The 21,122-nt window shown below is 41.3% G+C and overlaps 1 protein-coding gene across 2 annotated transcripts in view; it reads right to left on the reverse strand.

The window, feature by feature from the left end:
• The window catches only part of ATF6 (activating transcription factor 6), a 203,694-nt gene that overhangs the window by 59,303 nt on the left and 123,269 nt on the right, over positions 1–21,122 (reverse strand). The gene's annotated exons all lie outside the window — the stretch shown is intronic.

Consider the following 21,122-nt stretch of genomic DNA (forward strand, 5'->3'; position numbering starts at 1 on the left):
ATAAACAGTTAAAACCAGATCAAAACTGACAACAGCATCCATCCTCGTTTCAAAAATAGCTTCGTATTAAATTTTTTCTAATCTATGTTCCTCCCCTGGGGAGCTTTTGTTTTCCACTATCACTCTCCCTGGCTCACCTCACCAAGTCTCCTTCAAGTTACCAAAGAGACAAGCATATCAAAGCTTGGAGGGCCGAAGCAGGCCTTTCAAAGCAATTTACCCAAGTCAAACATTCTAAATGTATGTTGTTTTCTAAGAGCCGTATTGATTGTTGACTGGAAATCAGATGTGTCCATATATTAAAACAATTAAAAAGCAAAGGTAAGAAATTTGAAGTCATTAAAATATACAGACACATGGGGCGCCTGGGTGGCTCAGTCGGTTAAGCGTCTGAGTTCAGCTCAGGTCATGACCTTGCGGTTCATGGGTTCGAGCCCAGCATCAGGCTCTGTGCTGACGGCTCAGAGCCTGGAGCCTGCTTCGGATTCTGTGTCTCCCTCTCTCTTTGACCCTCCCCCGTTCATGCTCTGTCTGTCTCAAAAATAAATAAACATTAAAAAAAATATATACAGACACATACAGTGACATGTCCTGGAAAAAAAAAAAAGTAACAACAACAGCAACAACCAAAAAAAACAGAGGTAGTAAAACTAAGTAGAATGTAACCATTTTAAAAGTCTATTAAAATGTCTAGGATGTAGGGCTTCCCATTATCGTAAAAACAAGCAAAGTACATTACTCACCCCCAAACTAGAAATGGTTAATATAAATAGCTGATATGAAGGCAATATGTGTGCCACTAATGTATGCAATACAATTACAGACCAATAAAAGGAAATGTTAAGCTTGTATCAGCACCATTCGTATGCGTGTCAGCCAGAGGAAGGATAAATCAAAACTATGAGTGCACAACAGATGGCTCAAGAGTGAGCCAAGGTTTACACTTGACAAGAGGAAAACTTTGACACTACGTTCAAATCTGATAGATGCTGCCAAGGTCACCAAAGGAAAAATCAGCTTGACATCCTAATAGATACAAACTCATTTTAAGATGTGGTTCTCATATCAAACTCTGCAGGAGCCCCCGAACCTGCTGAACGCACTGAGACCTCCCTTTTTACTCACACAAAAAGTGTAAGGTTGTACCATACAACAAAACCGTCTTTTTTGTGGGTGGGCCGAGCATCAGTAATTTCATAAAGTCAACCTAATAGTCGCTGTATATGCCTCTTTTTTTAAAAAAATAATTTTTTAATTAAAATTTAGACCTAACGTGGGGCTCGAACTCATGACCCCAAGATCAAGAGTTGCATGCTCTACTGACTGAACCAGTCATGTGCCCCGATATGCCTCTTTTTTAAAAGTAGAGTTAATTTGGGGGAACCTGGATGGCTCAGTCGGTTGAATGTCCAACTCTTGGCTCCTGATTTTGGCTCAAGTCATGATCTCAAAATTCTTGAGTTCTGAGCCCCGAGTCAGGCACCGCCCAAGCTCTGCTTGGGATTCTCTCTCTCTTCCTCTCTCTCTGCCCTTCCCTGGCTCAAGTGCTCTCTCAATGTCTCTCAAAATATACAAACACTTAAAAAAATAAAAGTAGAGTTAATTTAGTTTCTTGGTCAAAATGCTTTCTTGTAAATACTTACCCAAGGATAAAAGAATGTTTCCAAATCATTCTTCTGTTAATAAGACTTTGCAGGGAAAGTGTTTCTAAATCAGGTCAGGGTTGTTTTCCCTAGAGAAAGCTCTTAGACAAAATGCTGGATATATGCTCTGAACAGGAATCAGGCCAGCAAGTCTTTGACCCTGTATTTCATATTACTCCATTTCATAACTCAAGCTAATCAAGTTCAAAACTTTGTCAGCCTTAATACAGAGCTTTTTCAAAAGCTGGACAGTGTGTGATTGAGGGAAATGAATTAGGACCCCTCAAACTTGTCATTAATCATCATTTGTTGAGTGCCAACAGTGTGGCCATCCAAAAAACTGTCTTAAGGAGAAAGGTCAAACACTAAATGCATGGAGAGTTTAACCATTAGGAGTTTGTCGGATGTAATGTTTACAAGATGTTTCATTTCAGAAAATCCACTTTACTCGGGACTGCTGGTAGGAAGTGAACTTGTAAAAGATTAAATCGCCTCCTACAGATACGCTACCAAAGCGGCCAGACCGAGGGCGGGGGGGAGGGGGGGGAGGCTACAGTGAACTGAGCCAATGAGTTCTCTGAGAAGAGACATTACGAGGAAACACCTCAAAGAAAAAGTTCAACTCCAATATCTAAGAAAATTATTTTACTTTGCATTGTACAAAATGGGGGGAATGTCGGGTTGAGACAAGAATATTTTTTTACTTTTCCCTCCTCCCCCCAAAAATAATTTTTTAAAGTCCTAGGCAGGAACTACAAGAATGGTGTAAAATTGTGTAAGTGGTCTCAAATGTTGTGTGTGTGTGCGTGTGTGTGTGGACTATCCCAGCAGCAAGGGAAGGGAGACACCATTCTAGCTGAATAGGATCTTCCTATCAATGATGCCACAACTTTCTAGAGGGAAGGAGGAGAGGGGCGTCCCGCTTTACTTTATGTTTCTAAAGTTCTCTCTCCCACATGATTCTGTGTCTGGATGGCCCTCCAGTCTCCACTAAAGACCTTGCTCTTCCTTCCAAAGTAACTTCGATCTGGGTTTCACACAAAGAAATAGGAAGGACTATGAAATCTTCCTAAAGTACCTTTTAGGAAAACATTGGTCTTGACAAGGCAAACAACCAAGGGGGGGGGGGGGGGGAAAGCCCTGTAAAGTTTCTTTTAAAGCTCTTAAAGATTTAACTATAATCTGCAATCATCTGATTTTTCTACTTCTGTGGACAAATTTTCTCTTGAGATCCTGGGTTATTAACTGAACGACTGGCCCACAGGGGAAGCTGAGTTTCCAGCTGCAGCCTTGCTAAGGAAGGTGGGGGTGCTATTACAGACACTTGTTCCACAGGAGTTCAGACGAGTTCTCCCTTCGTCTCACCAAGGGTGTACTTTCCAGAACCTAGTACATTTCTCTGCATTCTCATCACAAACAGAACATCAAGTTCTCAGTTTCCATTCCGTTCTTAATATTTATTTTTGAGAGAAAGAGAGACAGAGAGTGAGTGGGGGAGGGGCAGAGACAAAAGGAGACCCAGGATCCAAAGCAGGTTCCAGGCTCCGAGCTGTCAGCACAGAGCCCGACGTGGGGCTCAAACCCATGGACACCGAGATCATGACCTGAGCCGAAGTCAGACGCTTAACTGACTGAGCGACCCAGGCACCCCCCCCCCATTCAGTTTTTAAAGTGAATTTCTGACATATAATGCATTTATGGAAAAGGAATGAAAATTGTTTTCAGTGTCTAGTCCGGTATTGTTTAAGAAAGGATTTCAACTACATTTCAGGTAGGGATGGCTCCAAAGGCAAACTAAGGTATTACAGTATTGACGTTAAGTTCTGTAATGATTAGGTACCCTTCAGAAAGCATTTAATCTTCTGGCCACAGGAAGCCGAGATCAGAAGTGAACATACTGACAGTAGCGGGTCCTTCTGAAGCAGAAGTTCTCAACAAAGGATACATATCGGAATCATACAGGACTTCATCACGTAGGCACCAGGGTCCCCACCCCCTAAAGGAAGTCTGAGGTGGGCCAAAATTGTGCAGGTATCCCTGGCAATTCTGATGCAGACAGCTGGATGACACTGCTTTCACAAGCACTGGCCAGCGTGGTGTCGACAGAGATTATGAGCACGGACTCTGGAGCAAGACTGCCTGGGTCTGAATCCTGCCTCTGCCACTCCCATCTCTAGCTGGGGGACCTACAGCAAATTCCTTGATCTCTCCGTGCCACAGTTTCCTCATCAGTAAAACAAGGACAACAGCAATACATACTGCACAGGTTGTTTATAAAGATTAAACAAGATAATACTTTCAAGCACTTGGGAGGGGTGCTTGGGTGGCTCAGTCGGTTAAGTGTCCGACTTCGGCTCAGGGCATGATCTCACTGCTCCTAAGTTCGAGCCCCCGCATCAGGCTCTGTGCTGACAGAGCTTCAGCTCCATCTCTCTCTGCCACTCCCCTGCTCCTAGTCTCTCTCTCAAATACAAAATAAAATAACAAAAAAAGTGAAAGCACTTGGAATAGTAACTGGCAAGTGAAAAGCACTATTGTAAGTATTCAATAATTTTTTAAATGTTTATTTATCTTGAGAGAGAGAGAGAGAGAGAGAGAGAACAGGGGAGGGGGAGAGAGAGAGAAGGAGAGAGAGAGAGAGAGAGAGAGAGAGAGAGAGAGAGAGAGAGAGAGAAATATCCCAAGCAGGCTCCACGCTGCCAGCACAAAGCCCGATGCAGGGCTCGAACTCACAAACCATGAGATCCTGACCTGAACCGAAATCAAGAGTTGGACACTTAACTGACTGAGCCACCCAGGCAACGTATAAGTATCTGATAATTTTTTTAAAACAGACCAAAAAATTTGAGGTCAGAGCAGTCCTTGATGACATGTACTGGGTAGGATGACCACGGACACGGATGTAGACACTGTTGTCCGGATTTCTTCCATCCGACCTCATGGCTGAGAGCCACTGTCCCACCGCTCAATAAAGAAACTGACAGTGACGAGCACTCACTACTGATCCAAACTCTGAGCCTAGAAATGGAAGCTCTTTATACTTCAGTCCCTCCGATCTGGCCTCTTTTCCACCGTGATCTCCACTATTCCTTTTCACAAACGTTACCACCAACTGTCAGAGATATTCTCTATAAATTCGACCAAGAAAAGAAGATTCCCTCACATTTAAGTTTCTTTAATTTAAAAGGTAACGGGGGCGGGGGGGGGGGGGACGACACCTGGGTGGCTCAGTCAGTTGAGTGTCTGACTCTTGATTCCAGCTTAGCTCATGACCTCACAGTTGTGGGATCGAGCCCTGAGTCAGGCTTTGCTGAGCGTGGAGTCTGCTTGGGATTCTCTCTCTCTCTCTCTCTCTCTCGCTCTCGCTCTCGCTCTCTCGCTCTCGCTCTAAGTAAATAAATATATCTTTAAAAAAAAAAAGATGACGGGAAAAATAACTGAAGCCCAGATATTCAAAGCTTCTACTCGATTTTTTTTAAGTACTGCTGGACTGCATGTGTGGTAGGGGTGAGGTTACAGATGGAGAGGAGAGCTGAAAAAAGTTAAGTTGGCTTTAAAAAGGTATGAGTTATTAGCAGGGAAGAAGTGCCTGGAAGTTGGAAGAGTGGAAAAGAGATGGAAAGAGAGGCAGCCTGGGTTGCTGCCTTTGGGTGACAGGGGAGAGAAGGGGCAGTGATTCTATGGTGTGTGTTTGAGGGGTGGGGAGGGAGGGGCAAGGGGACACTGCTGCTGTTTTATTTAATAATTCTCTTTACGGTATCTTCAAGAGATGTCATTAAAGGCCTTACGTTACTTATCACGTTTATGAGGTTTGGGAATTGGATTTCTTTTAGATTTGTCGCTGCATCAAAATCAGTCTTAAAAAGGGGCAAGCAAAAAAACAAGTCCAGTGTTATTTAAATTACACATGGTCTCTTCCTCTGTGGAGACCTCCCAATGGACTTCTGGCAGAGAAGCACCTTGAAAAATAGAATTAAACCCTAGTCCCAAAGCCAAAACCAACCCCAGGAAACAAAACAAAAATCCAACCAAAAAGAGCTCTCACAGGCCTAGTTTGGGAAGGATTTGGGCAGCCCCTGTCTGTGCGACACATGCCTTTCTTTGCTTCTCTCCATCACATGCCATGTCTCCGGCCCCTCCCAATCCCCGGCCTGGCCCAGCCACTCGGGCCCTTTGGGTCTGTTGTGGCCCAAAACCACTTTCTCCCGCCTCAACTCAGTTTGCTCTTCTGACTGTAATTTTCTCTGCCCCACTTCCTCCCCCGCCGCCCCCCCACCCCAGGTCACGGCTCTTCCTAATACCCCCCCAGGACAAGCTGAGCCCAATCTCACTCCCAGAAATGTGCTCCTACCAGGAGGTGTGGTAGTGTCGCCTCCACTTGCTTCCCTGGTTTGACCAGGCTGCCATCCTAAATCCCAACGTGGGTTACAGGGGCCCCGAGAAGATGTGGGGGGAGAGGACGACATTTAAGGGCCTGTATGCTATAAGGCATAAGGCAGGAGAGATCAAAGCCAAGTTTCTAATTTGATACTCTTGATATTTATTACCAGTAAAATAAGCCATGGAGTACATTCCTAAGGTTACTAAACCACTTTCATTTTGGTTATGTGACTTTCAAATTAGTTTCCCTAAACCTTTAAGGTTTTGTACTTAGTTTTTACAGTACTGGCTGTTGGTTTTGGCTACCCAGCATTTGAATATCTTGTCTGTTGGTGGGGTTTTGCGAGGGAAAAACCGCAGAAGCCTGAAGGGGAGACATAATTTCTCTCCCAGCTCTCTGGCCACTAGGACACAGACGTGTGACCTAAGCTCGGCCAATCAGATTTTGCCCTTAAAATTCAAAGTCTTGGGCATTATTAGCAAATAAGGACTGAGACTTAGAGTCCTCGCGATGGGAGCATGCCATTGGCGGCAGTGCTGGCGGCCGTGGGGGTGGCCAGTGACGAGCTGTTCTAACCCAGCTTCTTGAGTTTGGCTGTGTCCTTAGCTGCGTTCGGTTCCCACCCCTGTTCTGGGCTGAGCTCTCCAGCATTCGCACGGTGTCTGTGAACAAACAGCCTTCCATTAAATTCCTTTTCTGTAATGTAAGCAATTTCTGCTTTCACTTAAGTTACAGTAAATTTCTGTTGTTTACAACCAAGAACAATCACCGGCACAGGGCTGGGATTCCATTTCTGACATATTTGAGACGGCCGGTTAGTATCTGACCTAGCATTTCCCCCCAAACGTTAATTTTAATTAGATTAATCATGGTATCATATTAGGTAAACAGATGGAGTCACACATCAGACTCCCATTTGATCCCTAAAGTAATGCAAAGTGGCTCTGTCGCCATCATTCTCACTGAAACTGTCCTTATAAATATTACATTCTAACGGTCAAACCCTTTGCTTTTAGCCAGTCCTCCCCCTACTCGCTCCCTGCAGCATCTGACGCTTTCAACTTCTCCTCCAACTCTTGGCCTTCATTGTGCTCATTTTCCTTCGTGTCCCCACCCCCGCTTTCTGCTGCCTTCTCTTCCAGCCCCATCACACATTAAATATTGGGGTTTCTCAGAGGCAAACCTTTTTTCTTTTCTTGGCATTTTCTTCTAGTCCCGTAGCTTGAAATGTATGTTTGGCTTAAATCTCTTGAACTTTAGAAGCCCATATTTACAAATGCTTGCCAAACACTTCAACTGGTATATTCTATAGGTCCTTAAACTACAATTTATCTTCCTCCTGGGTTTCCTATTTTAATTAATGTCATCAATTTCTATTTAGTTGTCCAAATAGAAACCCAGAATGATCATGGACTCCTCCACTGTTCTTACCGTCCACACGAAATATGCCCCTTTTCTTAGTCCCAAGAGTGAATCCCACATTCAGCTCCTCCCATCTACCTGTATTCACTCCTTGGTAATGTCATTTACTCTCAGGGACTTAAATAGTATCTACATGCTGATGACTCCCAAATTTGTATTCCTAGCCCATCTCACTCCCTTGGCTTTGACTCCTATATCCAACTGCCTACTCAAAACACTCACTTGGACCTTGGACCTTTCCAAGGTAAGATATCCAGAACTGGGCTCCCGATATGCCTCTCAAATGTGCTCTCCCACAGCATTTCCCATCTCTGTGGCAAAGCCGTTCTTCTCCAATGCTCAGGCCAAAGGTCCTGTAGATCTTCTCGTACTCCATATCCAATCTATCAGTGAAGCCTGTCGATTCTGCTTTCCAAATACATCCAGGATCAAACTGTCAGTCCAAGCCATTATTGTCTACTGTCTGTATAATTACAAAAGCCTCCCAGATGATCTGCTTTCACTCTTTCCTCCAAGTCTATTCTCATTACAGCGACCTCAGTGATCCTGTTGAAATGTACATCAAAATGTTCTGATGACTTCTAATCTCCAAGTGAAATTAAAATAACCTCGATGGCCTTTAAGGCTGTATATGTTTGACCCAGCTACTTAATTCTCTGACATCATCTTCTATGGTTCTTTCCGCTGCTTACTCTGTTCCTGCTCACATATGCCAAGCATGTTGTTGCTGTGACCCCAGAACGTCCTTTCCTAAAATATGTGCATGGCATGCACCTTCCCCTCCTTCAAATCTTCACTCAAATGTCACCTTCTCAGCGAGGCCTTTCTTGGCTGCCCTAGTTAAACTGCACAGACACATGCCCACCAAACACACTCAGGTCCTTTCCTTTCTTTGCTTTACTTTTCTCCCTAACACTTACTGTTTGTCTTTATCCTTTATAAGTAAGCTTTCCAATAGCTGGTATTTTCATCTGGTTTGTTCGTTGCCAAATCACCAGGATCTATTACAGTCTTTCAAATAGCAGGTATCCAAAATGGTTTATAGGATAAATAAATTAGCTACAGGACTGATAATACAATAGATTTTTAACTAGTTTTTTTTTTTTTTTAACGTTCATTTATTTTGAGAGGGAGAGTGTGCAAGTGAGCAGGGAAGGGGCAGAGAGAGAGGGAGAGAGAATCCCAACCGGGCTCCGCGCTGTCAGCACAGAGCCCAACTTGGGCCTCGATCTCACAAACCGTGAGAACATGACCTGAGAGGAGATCAAGAGGTGGATGCTTCTGACTGAGCCCCCCAGGTGCCCCATTTTTAACTAGCTCTTTGCCTCAGGGAAGCAAGGATCCATGAGACTCTTTCAGCAAGTCTGCAAGGTAAAGCTATTTTCATAGTAATACCAAGGCATTATTCGCCTCTTATCATTCTTGAAATTTACACATAGCGAAAGAGCAAGGTAAGACTGCTGGGCCTTTGCATGAATCGAGGTAGTGGCACCAAACTACACCAACAGCACTGTATGCTTCACTGCCTCATGCTCATAGTAAAAATGAATCCATACAAAAATTTAAAAAGCCAATTTCAATTAACAGTATCCTTGCTGGGGAGCGTGGGTGGCTCAGTCGGTTAAGCATCCAAGTCTTGGCTTCAGCTCAGGTCGTGATCTCACAGGTTCACAAGTTTGAGCCCCACTCATGGGCTGACGGCACGGAGGCTGCTTGGGATTCTCTCTCTCCCCTTCTTGTGTTGTCTCTATCGCTCTCAAAACAAATAAACTTAAAAAAAAAAAGTGCAATACAGATCAATGAATTTTAATGTTACAGAATATAAAGGTTCCACTGACATGGTGTCAGATTCCATATTGCAATTTATCTTTCAAGAAATGATCACCTGTTGAATTCTGACAGAGTATCAAAAAATAATAATCCCCCACAATGATCTGAAAACAGTATTAAAATACTCCTCCCTTTTCTAACTATGCATCTGTAAAGAGCAGGAGTTTCTTCTTATATTTCAACCCAAACAACATCCTGCAACAGATGGAATGCAGAAATACATATGAAAATCCTGCTAGTTTCTATGAAATCAGATAGTAAAAATCTGCAAAACTATAAAAAATGCCACTCTTCTCACTAAAAATAAATTTCTTATTATTTTCGTATGAGTCACTAAATTAAATATTTTTAACATTTATTTTTAACTTCTACTAACGGCTAATGATTCTGAGCATCTTTTTATGTGCTATTGGCTTTTCACATATCTTCTTTGGAGAAAAATCTATTCAAATCCCTTGCCTATTTAAAAATTGGGTTATTTGTCTTTTTATTGTTGAGTTGTAAGATTGCTTTAAAAAAATTTTTTTTAATGTTTATTCATTATTGAGAGAGAGAGAGAGAGAGAAACAGAGTACGAGCAGGGGAGGGGCAGACAGAGAGGGAGACACAGAATTCAAAGCAGGTTCCAGGCTCTGAGCTGTCAGCATAGAGCTCGACGTGGGGCTCGAACCCACGAACCATGAGATCATAACCTGAGCTGAAGTCGGACGCTTAACCGACTGAGCCACCCAGGCGCCCCAAGATTACTTTTTATATTCTGGATACAAGTCCCTTATTAGATACATGATCTGCAAATAGTTTCTCCTGTTATGGAGGGTTCTCTTTTCTCTTTCTTAATGGTGTCCTTTGAAGAACCAAAGTTTTGGGGCGCCTGGGTGGCGCAGTCGGTTGGGCGTCCGACTTCAGCCAGGTCACGATCTCGCGGTCCGTGAGTTCGAGCCCCGCGTCAGGCTCTGGGCTGATGGCTCGGAGCCTGGAGCCTGTTTCCGATTCTGTGTCTCCCTCTCTCTCTGCCCCTCCCCCGTTCATGCTCTGTCTCTCTCTGTCCCAAAAATAAATAAACGTTGAAAAAAAAAAAAAATTAAAAAAAAAAAAAAAAAAAAAAGAAGAACCAAAGTTTTTACTTTTGAAAAAGTTCAATTTATCTATTTTTAAAATTTTCTTACTTGTGTTTTTGGTATTATATCTAATGCACATTTAGTTTTATAAACTTTTCCAGAGTGGCTATATTATCTTATATTCCCATCATCAATGGATGAATGATCTGGTTTCTTTACATCCTTACCAGCATTTGGTTTTGTTACTGTTTTTTATTTTCAGTCCATTATTTTGGCACAAAATATCAACTCCATTCATAACTTGGATTCCTGCTCAACTCACTTCTCCTTCCATTTCCATTCTCTATCATGTACGCCTCGGGACAATTAATTGCCCTAATTTATGTTCCCACAGTCCCTTATACCTCTCACAGTGGAATCACCTAACATATGATAGTTTGTGCTCACATGTCTGTTTCTACTGGGTAGAAAAGGTAACATCCATAATGGTGGGATCCTCCTGAAAGTACGTAAGGCATTCTATTCAAATATGTATATGTATTTTCCCAAAAAAGGATAAAGAATCATTGCTTTTGAGGGAGAAATGTTTCAATTTCCAGCAAATAACACCTTGTTCACAAAGACTAAAAGTACTCAATAAACATTTTAGCATGAATGGCTCTTTTAGCGAAAAGTTGCCTCACTCAAAATCGTTTCAGATATGACTTCCACACTATAACAACTCCTTTATTTACATTAAAGCAAAACGACTAACTTACGGACAAAATGTGTTTGAATGGTCATTTACAGTGAAACAGTGAAAAATCTTCAGCCAGGCACTTATAAGGAAGAGTTTATTTTCCCAATTAATGACCATTTCTTTTCAGATTGTTGTCTTCTAACATCCCAGACATGAGTTAACAGAAATGACTAACGGCTCTGGTCGATTGTGGTTACTCTATCATCATGATTATTACTCATATCCTTAGGAAATCTTTTTTTAACCTATCTTATAGCCTTGCCCACAATTAAATGCACTCTTTTCCTAATACATCTCAAATTTCACCAAAACAAATATTATCACATACCACATGTATGTACAGATATGTATACATAACACATGTATTCCGTAGTATAATGAACTATCCTAGGAGTCAAAGGAATTTAGGGCTAACGACGACAAAGATGACTTCTAGGAGAGAAGGAGTTTGAAATTTTTGTATCCATAGCACTAGAATACTAACAGAAGCTCATCAAGACTTTTAAAAAGTTGGGGCCGCTGGGTGGCTCAGTTGGTTAGGCGTCCGACTTCAGCTCAGATTGTGATCTCGAGGTTTGTGGGTTCCAGCCCCGCATCGGGTGCTGTGCTGACAGCTTGGAGCCTGGAGCCTGCTTCGGATTCTGTGTTTCCCCCTCTCACTGCCCCTCCCCTGCTTGTGCTCTGTCTCTCAATAATAAATAAACGTTAAAAAAATTTTTTTTAATTAAAAAAGTAACTTTAAAAAGGTGAGTAAGTGAATGGGTGAATCTCTTCTTATTGTTAAAGGGAGTCAAGTCAATAGAACATGAAGGACACTCATTTCAAGAGACTTCTATGCCTAGAGATGTTATAATGTCTAGACTAATTCATTTTTTTACAAACTTCTTTAGCTATAAAGATGTAACAAAAGACACACACACACACCAAAACACAAACAAAGCATAACACACATGCATAAAATAGGATAAAAAAAGAAAGTTCAGAGCACCCAACTGGAAAATATGCTCATCAGAAACAGTAACATGAAAAGAAAGAAAGAAACAGGAATATGAGAAGCACAACGGGAGGAAATCGCACTAGTTGGAAATCATGTACTCTCCTCAGCAGAGCTCAGCCGTTAAACAGATGCCCCTGTGAAAGAAGAGCCATCATTTTAAGACACTGCCCACCACTTACCTGTGCAAACTCTCAGAATAATGTGACAAGAATCTAAGCTGCCCTTTCAAAAAGCTGCTAGAACTGATCAACGAATTCAGGAAAGTCGCAGAATACAAAATCAGTGTGCAGAAATCTGTTGCATTTCTACACGTTAATAATGAAGCGGCAGAAAGAGAAATTAAGAAAACAGTCCTATTTACAATTACACCAAAAATAATAAGATCCCTAGGAATAAACCTAACCGGAGTGCTGAAAGACCTGTACTCTGCAAACTACAAAACACTGATGGAAGAAACTGAAGAAGACACAAACAAATGGAAAGACATTCCATGCTCATGGTTCGGAAACACGAATATTGTTAAAAGGTCTATACTACCCAGAGCAATCTACATATTCAATGCAATCCCTGCCAAAACACCACCAGCATTCTTCACAGAGAACAAACAATTCTTTTTTTTTTTTTTTTACATTTATTTATTTTTGAGAGATAAAGAGAGAGCACGAGCAGGAGAGGGGCAGAAAGAAAGAGAGACAGACAGACAGACAGACAGAATCTGGAGCAGGCTCCAGGCTCTGAGCTGTCAGCACAGAGCCCGACACATGGCTCGAACCCATGAACCGTGAGATCATGACCTGAGCCAAAGTCGGATGCTCAACCGACTGAGCCACCCAGGTGCCCAGAGAACAAACAATTCTAAAGTTTGTATGGAACCACAAAAGACCCTGAGTAGCCAAAACAATCTTGAAAAAGAAAAGCAAAGCTGGAGGCATCACAACTTCAGACTTCAAGTTATATTTCAAAGCTGTAGTTATCAGAACAGTATGGCACTGGCACAAAAATAGACACATAGATCAATGAACAGAAAAGAAAGCCCAGAAATGAACCCACAATTATACGGCCAATTAATCTTCGACAAAGCAGGAAAGAATATCCAATGGGAAAGAGTCTTGTCAACAAACAGTGTTGGAAGAATAGGACAGCAACGTGCGAGAATGAAACTGGGCCACTGCCGTATACCGTACACAAAAACCAATTCAAAATGGATTAAAGATCTAACTGTGAGAACTGAAACCATAAAAATCCTAGAACAGAACACAGGCGGTAACTTCTTTAACATCAGCTGAAGCAACTTCTTTCTAGATATGTCTCCTGAGTCAAGGGAAACAAAAGCAAAAATAAACCATTGCGACTATATCAAAATAAAATGCTTCTGTCCCCAGCAGAGGGACAATCAACAAAACTAAAAGGCAACGTACAGACTGGGAGAAGACATCTGAAAATGACATGTCCTATAAAGGGTTAGTGTCCAAAATATATAAAGAACTTCTAAAACTCAACACCCCAAAAATGTTAATAATCCAATTAAAAAATAAGCAGAAGACGTGAACAGAGAGTTTTCCAGAGAAGACATCCAGACGGCCGACAGACACACGAAAAGATGTTCAACATCACTCATCGTCAGGGAAATGCAAATCAAAACTACACTGAGGTATCACCTCACACCTGTCAGAGTGGCTAAAATCAACAACACAGGAAACAACAGGTGTCGGTGTGGATGTGGCCAACGCTGGTGCACGGTTGGTGGGAATGCAAACTGGTGCAGTCACTCTGGAAAACAGTATGGAGGTTCCTTAAAAACTTAAAAATAGAACCACCCTATTATCCAGCAATTGCATTACTGGGTATTTATTTACCCAAAGAATACAAGAACACTAATTCAAAGGGATACACACACCCTTACGTTTATAGCAGCGTTATCTACAATGGCCAAACTATGGCAGCAGCCCAAGTGTCCATCGACTAATGAATGGAAAAAGATTGGGGTGTGTGTGTGTGTGTGTGTGTGTGTGTGTGTGTGTATGAGAACATTATTCAGCCATAAAAAGGAATGAAATCTTGCAATTTGCAACAACACGGATGGGGCTGGAAAGTACAATGCTAAGCAAAATCAGAGAAAGACAAATGCTGTATGATTTCACTTCATATGTGGAATTTAAGCAACAAAACAAATAAACAAAGGGGAAAAAATCTTTAAGAGGGAGAAATCAAGAAACCGACTCTGATAGAGAACACACTGACGGTTACCAGAGGAGAGGTGGGTGGGGGGATTAATAGGTGATGGGGATTAAGGAGTGCACTTGAGAGGAGCGCTGGGCGCTGTATAGAGGTGCTGAATTACTCTGCTGTACGCCTGAAACTATTCTAACATAGATGTTAATTCATTATTCTGTACCGGAATTAAAATAAAAACTTAAAAAAAAGAGAAAGAATCTAAGCTGGAGATTACTCTCCAGTGTGAGACCTACACAGCACTGGCATTAGTAATTAATGGTGAAACTGGAGGGAATAAGAGGTGGTCAGCCCTGCCCTGGAATGCAGGGCACACAAAAGTGCTCCCATAAACAAAGGCTCTGAAAAGACGGGCGGCCTGAGGCAAGAGTAAGGTAACAGCCCTTATTCTAGAGGGGGGATTTTGGGGGAGGGGGATTTTTTTTTTTCCCCTCAGTTTTAGATCTTCACTCTTACAAGGATTTCCTTTTATTAGGAAATGTGGCCACGGCTATCGTCTTTACACCTAGCAAAACACTGTGCCCTCGGACTCCACAGAAGATCATGGAAAATCCGCCTACCAACACGGAGCTCAAAAGACACGTAGGATGACAGCCTAAATAAAACGGCGGACTGGAGTATTAGGCTAATTCATGAAGAGGAGCGATAAACTAAAAAGGGAAATAAATGCCTACTAATTAGGAAAACAAATAGGTTACTGTTAAAAAAAAAAAAACAAAAAAAAACAACCCCATCAAGGAAAGTGTCTAGGAAGTGAATGCTGGACCGGATAACGAAAGGAGGTGAGGATAGCCAACTAACTAACCTCAACCCTTTCTTTGCTTCCACATTCTTAGAATGATTAAGATAGCAAACCGCAGCTTTCTACAAGGTTAGAAAAATTTCCCTGAAGTCTTTCTATTTCCCAACTCTTGCTGTGTCTGTGATACTCAAAAAGCATACCAATACAGAATATGTACATAACTAGGAGGCGATGGCCCATAAGCTGAAAATTTGGGCCCAACTTCCTTTCTCCAACCTTATCCTGTACAATACTCCCTGAATTCTAATAAACTCAGATTACTCCCTTTCTTTCCCACCACACTCTTTCAGGGATCCTTAACTTTACAGTGCGGTTCCCTGCATCTGGAATGCCCTGGGTCTTTATTATTCTGTGCCGAGAATACCTATTCACCTGATAGAACTCAGCGTACAATTTCATCTTTGAAGGCTTTATGATCATCTCCATCCCAACCCTAAAATCTCCGGTTTGGCCAAGTCTTACATAGGGGATTTTCCTGAAGGTCTGCCGTTACCTTCAAAAAGTCAACCAAAATATGACAGATTATATTAAGCAAAAGCACAGAGTCATGGGGCAAGAACAGCCCCTACGGACTGGGGAGTCTATGCCCTCATTTGAAAAGAATTAAGGCCCAACTGGGATCTAGACCCGGCTCCGTCAACAACAATTTTATTCCAACATCCCAGCGATCACCAAATCAAAGTGAGTGTTTCCAAAATCACCAAGAAAAAAAGACCTTGAGACCTTCAAAGTGGAAAATACAATTCACTCACGAAAGGCGGTTTATCACATTGCCAAGAGTAGCAACCCCCACAAGCTGCGGGGGTTTCTGGGATGTCCCTAAATAAAAGAAAATCAATATCCATGAATGACTTCACAAACATACTTATCTCTCAGGTCATATCTGTCTAGAATACAGAATTTCTGCTCTCTCCCTGTGTGTGCCTGGGCTTTGGGGTGTGACCAGGAATGAGATGCCCCCTTTAACATCACTCTGCATCACGGAAGATCAGGATGCTAAGAAAAAGGAGGAAAAAGATGGTCATCACAGTTAATCTTTTTAGCCTCTAAGTTACATGAATAACAGGTAATGATGCGAAAGTAAGCACTAGGGATGATTGTACATGAAGTTGAAGTAATTTCACATTAAATATAGAGAATTATGGATGGAACCCTCAAATGCATTTGCAATTCTAACAGAATCACATACTGAAATGTTAAAGTCAAACAGACACAGGTAGCCTTACATATTAGTAATTATTCTTATACGTTTTAAGTCATGAATCATGGAAACTGTCCTATACATCTCTGAATCTATTATTTCCGCAGCTCCCAGGATACATCTTTTCCTAAAGAGAATTGAGAATCGTTAAATGGCTTTCTTTGTTCACAGAGAGGAAATAAATGTATGACTCTACTACAGGCAAAAAAAATCAAAGAACGGTCGAAGTATGATCTGACAACTCTCAGAAAATAAAACTTTTACAGAAAATAATAATCTCACCAATATAAAATAGTAGGTTAAAACCAAACTTCAGGTGAGTATGTAACTTAGCTGTTTAAAATGATCCGAAAGCAAGTTCAAATACAGAAACAAAAAAGAGCTGTTGTCTGCTACCCAGAACTATGAATATAAGCCCAATTTATGGCTCACCTAAAACATACTTAAATATACTGGAAGGGAAAGGCTCAGGCTGAGGAATATGTCTTAGTCCTTCAAGACTAACTGGCTTTAAAAATTACACAAGTACATACAAGTAATTCATATACGTGATAAGCAGGAACACCTGTTTTATAATAGTTAAGGGTAATGTTTGTTTAATTAATACAGGACAGAATAGGGGCGCCTGGCTGGCTCAGTTGGTGGAGCATGTGACTCTTGATCTTGGGGTTGTGAGTTCCAGCCCCACACCGGGCACAGAGTTTACTTAATTTAAATAACATAGGGGTGCCTGAGTGGCTCAGTCGGTTAAATGTCCGACTTCGGCTCAGGTCATGATCTGGCGGTTCGTGAGTTCGAGCCCCGTGTCGGGCTCTGTGCTGATCCCTCAGAGCCTAGAGCCTGCTTCGGATTCTGGGTCTCCCTCTCTCTCTACCTGTCCCCTACACGTGCTCTGTCTCTCTCTCTCTCTCTCTCAAAAATAAATAAATAAATGTTAAAAAAAATAATAAAAAATATATATAAATAGGTCAGAATAATGTATGAGTAGCCGACATAGTGGTTTACTGTAATTTTATACTCAACATCATTCCAGTGTTACTAAGATTGCCCAGCAAAAGTATTGATAAACATAAGTTAGTAAATACATTAATACTACTTGTGATCCCAAGAACGCGTACAGAAATAGTTTCATATACACTTGAAATCAATCCTGAGATCAATAAATCCTCAGGATATGTTCATCACGGGGTCAGTACAACTTTGTTAAAATAATACCACCTCTTGAAATTACTGAGAAGAGATCAAGATCGTACCTAAGAAAAGAAACCAGCCATTAATCTCACAGTGTAGCTAAAAATTTCAGAACTGACTTCAGAGTAAATTTAGTTAGTTTAGAAATTAGTGAAGTTTCGAAGAGAATAATTAAAAGAATAACTATATTCTGGCATTAAATCATTAAAAGGATCATCAATCTCTCATATAAACATGTTTCACTTAAGAGATCAACACAGCACTACTGTGAATAATATTAAAAATCTCAAATTTGTTTTCTAGGCAGAACTTTTAAATTAAATCTTTTTGAGTAAGTTCAAATGATTTCTGAGGAAGGAATAGAAGGGCAAAAACGAATGAGTAATATTTCTTTCTGACGAGGACAACTCCCATGTCCTGTGCTTTTAGCAAAGGTTTCGTTTTTTAATTTTCAAATTTTCAAATTTTCTTAGGGAGCTCTAGAGCGTTTTGCACAACATTTTTACAGAATGAGTATGTCTCGGGTAACGCATAGGTTTCTGTCTCAGTGTAAGTACTGCAAAGCAAAAAATTAGCGCACGCTATAGAATTAAGGAGATATTCTTTTAATAAGCTACAATTATTTGCTTGCTTTAATGAAGCTATTCTGAGTTGATCTGTTGCCAGTACCCTTCATCTTCCTTCTAAAAGTTTACACGGAAATTACATTCATCAGAATTCTTTTGTTCTTCCTACGATACTAAATTGTTTTATCTTTAGACTTCTTATAATAAAATGCAATCATGTGGAGTTTAAATGCAGAAGAATTCTATTCGACTTACTGGCTTCTTATTGAAAATATTAACCCTTGGCTCAGGAGGTTCATAAAAATGGCTTCCTAAGAGGTCTTTTCTCATGCCATCTGTTAATTACAAGGAGAGCGGAATCTTACTCCTCCAACAACAGCAACCATAGAGTCAAGTTTCTTCAGTTCTGGATGGTGTCTAACAGAAGCAGTGGAACAAGCTGTGAAATACACAGGTCGTGTTGTCAGTAATTTTGTGCTGGTCCCATAGCAAAAATGTAGGAGGGAAAAGCAGAAAAACGTATTTGCCAAAATTAAAGAAGCAGCAGAAGGCTGTGCTGTGCAGACTTCACTACGCTTCTACACTGTGTGAAATTCATGACAATTTTTCCGCCAAGTATTTTAAGTCTTTATATTTATTAGCAAATAAAACTTAAAACCTGAAAGAATTCCTTCTTAACTATTTAACAAACTATGCTAACACTCAAGCATTAACGAAACTGTTTAACTTTTTGAGTACCGAAACCTGGAAGGGTAAATAAAGCATTGTGGGCATGACCAGAGAGAATCAGTTCTGGAAAACAATTTTCAGGATTCTTTACTCTTTGATATACTAGACTTATTTCTCTGTAACTCGTGGCTAGAAAACTAATAAGAGAATTACTGGTGTTGCTAATGGGGTGAGAGAGTCGTGTTCGGGGGGGGGGGGGGGGCTCGGGGCAGATGTTTAACAACTCGCAGCTGTCGCACAGCGAACAGGCTTAATGACATAACCGGGAAGAGAAAAAGAGCGCTGCCAGGACTACTTTAAAGAATTTATATTATTGTGACATGAAAAAAGCTTAATTAGAAGCCAAAAACTGGCCTTTGTTTAATTCTGAATCAGATCCCTCGGGGTCCCACACCATTGTCACACGTGTCTGGGTACACATCCACATACGTGTTCGGCTGTAGCAAAGTTTTTCACTTATTTACTAGAAGTCTTAGGAGAGAGGGGAGAAACAATTTTTTTGTCGTTTGATCTCGCTTTGGCTGGGTTCAACTTAATTCAAAATACTTCATAAACTTACTATAGGCAAAACCCCGTAAGGGATAATAGAGTGAATAAAATAACGCCTCACTATTCTCAAGGGACTTATGTGGAGAGGCTATGTATGTACATAAAAATAATACAAGGAAACAATATTATGGGAACGCTGAGGAATTATGGGGATTTGGGTCTTCAAACGCTGTTCCTTGTGGTAGAGCCTGACTTTGCCTGTAGGTATCTGTGGGCACCAAAGGTCTGCTATTCTTTCATCCACACAAAAACAGGTGTCTAAATTTTTGTAAGATGCCAAACTTAGGATCTTTCTGGTTTCTAATTTAGCTGCCCTGAATTAACCATTCAGATTACTCCCCGAAAGTCTGGGTAAGAGACACCGTATTTAGAAAAGGATGCTTACAGGGCATTCTAGCCATCCACTCCTGTAGGAATTCTAAGTTCCAAGATCAAGCAAAGTTTAGCCTCTCTCTGAATGGCTTTTACTGAATTGCACATTATGAACCGGATGGAAAACCAATAAAAATTTCACTGAAGGGGCGCCTGGGTGGCTCAGTTAAGCATCCCAACTTCGGCTCAGGTCGTGAGCTCACAGTTCGTGAGTTGGAGCCCCACACTGGGTTCTGTGCTGACAGCTCAGAGCCTGGAGCCTGCTTCCAATTCTGTGTCTCCCTCTCTCTCTGCCCCTCCCCCGCTCGTGTTCTCTCTCTCTCTCTCTCTCTCTCTCTCTCTCTCTCTGTCAAAAATAAACATTAAAAAATGTTTAAATAAATTTTACTGAAAATCAAAAGGTCCACACTTAATGAAATGCCACGTCCCCATAATACACCACCGGAGAAAGTTCTGTTTCAGCTTCAAGTTGCATCTCAATCACCTTAGAAATCTTAGCTCCCACACAGTGCTGACTTTATACGCAGAGGCAACTTCAGACTTTCTAATACACAATAAAAAAGGAAAAAAGAAACTGGTGAAATTGTTAATAATCTACTTATTTAACCCAGTGTAGCCAGGATATTATCATTTAACATGCAATCAACATAAAAGTTACTGAGATATTTTACTATTTTTCTGCGTACCAAGCCTTCAAACTCTGGTGCGCCTTTCACGCTGCTAGCACATCTCAATGACCATTTCTATCTGAAGATTCGTGTCTACTGTACGGAACTCGCTAGAGGGCAAACTTCTTTTGGGAAACGGCCCTTTCGGGCTTCCTCCCTAACAAAACACTACAGGTCTTCTCCTTACCCTGCTTCATTCTGTATGAACAGCGGTTGTAACAATTCCACTTAGCAATTCTTCGGCGGTGAAGAGTCGGGGTGGGGGAATTGGTCAGCAGGAAATTTTAAACCCATATATCACGAAAGTAAAAAACCAAACTCTTATACTAGACGTCTTCTGGTCTATCTCCAAATGCTCTCACAGCCCCATCCTCCAACAAAATGGCATCGCTGATGGTACAGAACAACTCCTCGTCAGGAGGATACGGAACTGGAGGTGCTGACGTTCCCGGGTTTCGTTTAGCGAAGGTCATTTTTATGACCCACGCAAAGTTACGTTTAACATAAATTGAGAGATTTCTTAAAAATGTCTTTACATCATCTTTAAGTAAAAATATTATGGGCTTAGAAACAGTTCAACATCTCTTAAGTTTTGCACAATAACTTTTTTTTACATTTTTTTAATATTTATTTTTGAGAGAGACAGCAGGGGAGGGGGACAGCGTGAGAGGGAGACACAGAATCCAAAGCAGACTCTGCCTCTGAGCCGACAGCACAGAGCCCGATGCAGGGCTTGTACTCA

Source organism: Lynx canadensis, chromosome F1 (assembly GCF_007474595.2).
Source record: "Lynx canadensis isolate LIC74 chromosome F1, mLynCan4.pri.v2, whole genome shotgun sequence".
In the NCBI taxonomy this organism is placed as follows: domain Eukaryota; kingdom Metazoa; phylum Chordata; class Mammalia; order Carnivora; family Felidae; genus Lynx; species Lynx canadensis.